General features: G+C 44.6%; 1 pseudogene; it reads right to left on the reverse strand.

Annotated features, from left to right (window-relative positions):
• Window positions 1-875: 875 nt before the first annotated feature.
• Window positions 876-2,961, reverse strand: LOC127617601 (transmembrane protein 121-like; annotated as a pseudogene).
• Window positions 2,962-6,504: the final 3,543 nt, after the last annotated feature.

Consider the following 6,504-nt stretch of genomic DNA (forward strand, 5'->3'; position numbering starts at 1 on the left):
TACATCCCTACTGAAACCGTTACATCCCTTCTGAAAACGTTACATCCCTTCTGAAACCGTTACATCCCTTCTGAAACCGTTACATCCCTACTGAAACCGTTACATCCCTTCTGAAACCGTTACATTCCTTCTGAAACCGTTACATCCCTACTGAAACCGTTACATCCCTTCTGAAACCGTTACAGCCCTACTGAAACGTTACATCCCTTCTGAAACTGTTACATCCCTACTGAAACGTTACATCCCTTCTGAAACCGTTACATCCCTACTGAAACCGTTACATCCCTTCTGAAACCGTTACATCCCTACTGAATCTGTTACATCCCTTCTGAAACCGTTACATCCCTACTGAAACTGTTACATTCTGAACATGTTTAAATGTTTTAAATGTTTTTATTATGATTTCAAACAATCTTCAAAGGCTGTTCTCACTGACAGTGACTTACAGTGACAAAGTGTCACACAGCAGCTGCATTCCCATTAAAGTTCAGATTCTTTTATAAAAACAATCTAGCAAAAACGTACAAACAGGCATGATGTATCAGACATCCATATAATCATCAAACTCTGCACTGACGAAACACAATATCTTTTTATTATTATTTCCCAGTATAATATAATATCTAAACATCCTCAAAACAAGACAAACTGACCTGAGAAGCAGAATAAATTAAGATATATTAAGTCTTGTTTTTAGACAAATCGAACAAACTTCTGTGTGTTTGTTTAAAACAAGAAAAACCTGTTTACCACTGGGGTATGAAAAGAAACACGTTTTCTCTTTGAATCAAGTTTTTTTCTAAGCCCATTTGCAAATAATTTATTTTATCTCGTTATAAACATAAACGTGACTAAATTGTTAATTTCCCTGAGAACAAGACAAAATATTCTTAAGACATTTTGCATCTCAAGCCGAACTCCAAGACAATTTTAGTTTTTTTGCAGTGTGTTAGTCCCATGACTTTATCGTAGAAAGTTGCGTTTCCTTGTGTCAAAGAATGGCGTTCCACAAACTCCACATCACCTGTGTTCACATGCCGTGACCTCAGGAAGTGTCATTTGCTCCTGAAGCCCCGCCTGAGGTTGAGTCGGTCCGGATCGAGCGGACGGTACAGAGTTCTTCTTTAATTCTAATCCAAACGCTGGAGGAGCGTTCTGTAACTGTCTCGTGTACTGCACGAAGCTGCACATCTTCAGGACGATGGCCAGAATGTTCTTGCCCATGAGGATCCCAGACACTCTGTTGTCCTTATAGAGGAGCATGTTCCCTCCACGGATGAAGAGTGTGATGAAGTTAATGGTAACTAAACTCAGGATGGGGTATAGCATCATCTTATGAGGGCTGATGTTGACGCCTTGCATGCTGATCTCGCTGAGCGACACGCACGGCAGCACTAACACAAGAATATAGCAGTAGAAAAACATCAGACCCTCGGCCCAGAGAGGAAGCCCTTTCTTCTGCGGCTCCCACAGGTTGGCCTGGATGTCCAAGACGTCTAAGAGATCCACCACGACCCAGAACAAACGGTTCCTAATCTCCTCTTTCTTCTTGAAAGCCTTGACGTATTCCATGTGGTCAATACCGACCAAAATCACAAACAGCACGGGGATGCAGATGGAGAGCAAGAGCGTCAACGCTTTCCGCGCCAATGCGTCCAGACTTTTGCGGTCGGCCTTGTAGTTCTGATACACGAAATACACCTTAATCTCCAATACGAAGATGTAAAGGAACCAAAGTATCATGGCGTAGCCTCGTTTTGCGGTCCTCACCTCGGCTCCGACCCACACAGCCACGTATCGCAGCACGATGAGGAAGCAGAGGTCGCCCACCGTCACCATGATACAGATACCAATCTTCGCGGCCCGTGATTCTGCTCCACGAGGTACGTGTCTATCAGCGCCATGCTGCTCATGATGATGACGGTGGACAAGAATACGTGAGGTTTGTTGGTGGGAGGGGGTGGGACCATCCTGCCGCGGGTGGGCCGGCGGACCCTCGCGACCCGTTCCCTGATTGGTGGATTTGGGGAGGCTCCTCGATGAGTGGGATTGAGGGAGTTCAGACAGTTCTGCCCCCTAGATCTGTTCCCATGACTGACGTCCAGGATTCACCAACTGGACACAAATGGAATAACGTTGCTCATCTAGAAGCCCTCAAGTCAATATATATTAGCAGAATCTTTAAGAATCTTTAGTCTGGCGGTATTTCAGGCACAGATTCAAGAGCTTCATAACTGATTAGAAAAGATGTTCCTCGTGGCTCTCAGCCAGACATGTACAGCTACAGGTGCATTTAATGCACTCTCACAGGAGACATATTTAAAAGAAAATTTATAAACCGTTTGGACATCTACTTTATCTTTGGACTAAAGTTCACTTTGACGTCGAGCCGTAGACCGTCCTTCATGAGAGCAAATTAGAATCCATATGAAAGTGACAGGAAACACAAGACTCTCTGGATTGGGTAAATCCTGCAGTCCAGCACCCTTCTCCAAATTGCTGCTAAAGAAAATCTCTTGACGTAATCCACTCAAGTTTGGATGGTGCAGAGAAGACGATGTTTTTGAGGTGGCTTTCAATTCCAGCACAAAACAAAGTGAAAAAAACTCCTCTTTCATTGAATGGAAGTAAAGCTTAAACTCCCTTTATAGTGACTTTGAGAGAGGAGAGAAACAACTTACAGAGGAAAGTTATATTGGCTGAAAATCCAACTTACAGTTGCCGGTTATCCTGATAATGGTGCCGGTGTGTGTGTGTGTGTGTGAATGCAGATGCAGTCATGCTTCAGTGCTCTTGTGTCCCGAACACTCGCCCCCTCAGAGCGCCGCAGGAATCTGCTGTGTGTCTGCCGTCAGTGATGCATTATCGCCGCTCTCTCGTCACACACTCCGCCGTAGCTCAGATCCACTGCGTGCTGCATGAGGAATGCTGGTGCTCCGCTGTAATGTGTGTGGGGAATGGTGTCTGCCTCTCTCTGTCACTCTTTTCCTCTGTGTGTGTTAATGAGGGTGTGTGTGTGTGTGTGTGTGTGTGTGTGTGTGTGATCGCGGCTCCTTCCACTCAGACACAGTCGCTCCTTCAACTCTATCTCTCTCTGATTTGCCCGCTCTCCTCTTTCCTCCCTCCTCCTCGTATGTGTGTGTGTGTGTGTGTGTGTGTGTGTGTGTGTGTTCACTTAAGGCATGTGCTGTTTGTTCAGGTGATGTTCAACAGACCACAGCTGGCTGAGAACTGTTTATTTTAAATAGAAATGTGCCGCTCAAACTGTTCAGATCAGACTGAAATGATTAGGAGTCTTGTTAAAAATAAACGTTGTGTCTCTTCAGACGGATCTGCAGAGCTGTAGGTGCTACACACACACATACACTCAAACACACTCTCACATTCACACACACGCATGTACGCACGCACGCACACACACACCTACACACACACTCGCACATGCACGCACACACACACGCACACGCACACATACTCACACACACATACTCACCCACACTCACTCACACCCGCACGCACACACACACACGCACACACACACACACACTCGCACATGCACGCACACACACACGCACACACACACACCCACTCTCACACACGCATGCGCACACACACACACACACAAATGCACACACACACACACACTCATACACACACATACTCACTCACACACACGCACACACACACTCATGCACACTCACACACACATGCACTCAAACACACACACACATTCACACACATGCATGTACACACGCACGCACGCACACACCTACACACACACACACACTTGCACATGCACGCGCACACACACACACATACATAAATACACACACATACTCATGCACACACACACACACACTCACACACGCACGCGCACACACTTTGGATTAATAGTATCTATCTACTCGTGCATTATGGAGTGTAATGATCCGGTTCCAGAAGTAAAAATCATTTTCTCTAAAGGTGAATTGAGTTTTATTAATAATTTAACCCTTAAAGGTGAAGCATGTTATTTCTGCTCCACTAGTGGCACCAAACAAAATAAAAACTATTATTTGCAGCACCCTTTAGACTCTTTTATCACTCTCTGAGAACAAATAGGTCATAATAAATAAAAGGTGATAAACACGTTTTGTTGTAATGAACCTCTATAACATTATACACGCGGACAGAGAGTCGTCCGATAACAGGTGCAGCACATGAGGTAGGATGGGTCTTCTCATAACTAAGGGTATTGTAGTACATTTGATCTCTGTTACGTCATTGGCAATACTTGAGTCATAGTTCATTCCCTCATTAAAAACCTTAATTATGTTTTTTTTTCTGCAAATGAAAGTGTGTAATATTGTGATTCCCCACATCGCTGCTCTGATTCATGAACTTATATGAAGGATTTTATGAGATCCTACTGAAATAAATGTATTAAGAACACTTCCAGCATGACTGAAAAAGTGGGCGGGCGCTGTTGTGTCGTACCTCACTGTGATTGGACAAGAGGATTTCTGATCTCCCAATACACATCATGGATGGGTTAATGTGGACACTCGTTTGTCGCTGATTAAAGTAATTTAAGAACTGGCTGTTTTTGAATAAATGTTGTTTTGGGACAGGAGATCTGAGTTGTGAAGGTTGCTGTATGTTTTCTATAACACATTGAACTCTGAAACGATCAAGAAATATTTGATTCCTCATGATATGACCATTTTAAACAGAATTCAGTGAAGATCTGAAAAAACAAGAGATTGAGATGTTTGAGACTGAAATACTGTTGCTCCTCCTTCAGCGTGAAGTGAATCTGCGGAGAGAGAGAGAGAGAGAGAGAGAGAGAGAGAGAGAGAGAGAGAGAGAGAGTGCGAGAGACACAGACACAGAGAGAGAGAGAGATCATGATGGAAATGTCTTATTGATCGTGAGAAAGATCAGACTGGAGTGACATCAGGGGGCGAGTGAGAGCAGCAGAGCATGATGGGAGAGAGTGGGAGGACACAGCAGGTCTTATGAATTCATGTGTTCATTTACTGCTACAGACAAACTGAAGCATCATTGATATTAATGCACAGATGTTTGTTTAATGCTGGTTGTGCAGGTCTGAACACATGCAGATAAATGAGACGTGCTCCTCAATGCTTCTGTAACACAAACACATGTCATGATATCTGTGTACACACCGTTAGATGTTGATCTGGCATTGTTATGAAGTATATTTAAAAGTGCTTAATAAACATGAGCTTAATGTTCCAGAAGCTGAATCCTTTATCTGGAGAATCTATGAAGAGCGAGATGTTTTAGGAACACTAGAGCATTCATAATTCATCAGCTCATTTGCATGTCTTTCATGGTATTCAAATGTAACCATGAGATGCTAGAGAAGAGTGCAGCGTTGCGTTCATTATTCATGAGGATGTGGGACGTTACATTGATTCACTGCTGGAGACTTCTCTTTCCTTTTAAATCACATTTATTTCCTGTTGAAATGTTTTATATGTGTGTTTAACCGAACAATGACAATCATCACTGCCAACAACAATTATTCACAGCAAACCAAAGAGATTAGTGCTGCTGATGTCTCTCTCTCTCTCTGTCTCTCTCGCTCTCTTGCTCTCTCTCTCGCTCTCTCTGTCTCTCTCTCTCTCTCTCTCTCTCTCTCTCTTGTCTCTCTCTCTGTCTCTCTCTCTGCTCTCTCTCTCTCTCTCTGTCTCTCTCTCTCTCTCTCTCTCTCTCTCTCTGCTCTCTCTCTCTCTGTCTCTCTCTCTCTCTCTCTCTCTCTCTCTCTCTCTGTCTCTCTCTCTCTCTGTCTCTCTCTCTCTCTCTCTCTCTGTCTCTCTCATCTCTCTCTCTGTCTCGCTCTCTGTCTCTCGCTCTCTCTCTCTGTCTCTCTCTCTCTCTCTCTCTCGCTCTCTGTCTCTGTCTCTCACTCTCTCTCTCTCTCTGTCTCACTCTCTGTCTCTCGCTCTCTCTCTCTCTCTGTCTCTCTCTCTCTCTCTCTCTCTGTCTCTCTCTCGCTCTCTGTCTCTCGCTCTCTCTCTCTCTCTGTCTCGCTCTCTCGCTCACTGTCTCTCGCCCTCTCTCTCTCTCTCTGTCTCTCTCTGTTTGTTTTGTCATGTACATCAGCGAATAGCAACGCTATATGCAAATAACGGAATGCAACCCACCACATAATAATGCACAGTTTGAAAAACTAAAGAAAGCTTCTCAAATGTTCAAAAGGAGGACATGGCTTGACATGACCTTTCATGTCAAAGATGGTGCGTCCGAGTCTTCAATATTTCAGTTTAAATTCATCCGTCACTTCAACATGCTCACACAGGTCGACATGTGTGGAGTGGAGGGGGGCGGGGCTGGGCTAGAGTGTCGCACGGTAAAGGCGGCCGGTGACGACGGTTCGGGAGAGAGAGGAGAGAGAGAAGAAACTCACTCACCGGTTCTCTGATGTACCGTCGCATGGTCCTCGAACACTACGCCACAGTCTCCGGCAGATGACAGCCGCTCCTCTCCGGGCGAACC

This window comes from Xyrauchen texanus, chromosome 24 (assembly GCF_025860055.1).
Source record: "Xyrauchen texanus isolate HMW12.3.18 chromosome 24, RBS_HiC_50CHRs, whole genome shotgun sequence".
Lineage (NCBI taxonomy): Eukaryota > Metazoa > Chordata > Actinopteri > Cypriniformes > Catostomidae > Xyrauchen > Xyrauchen texanus.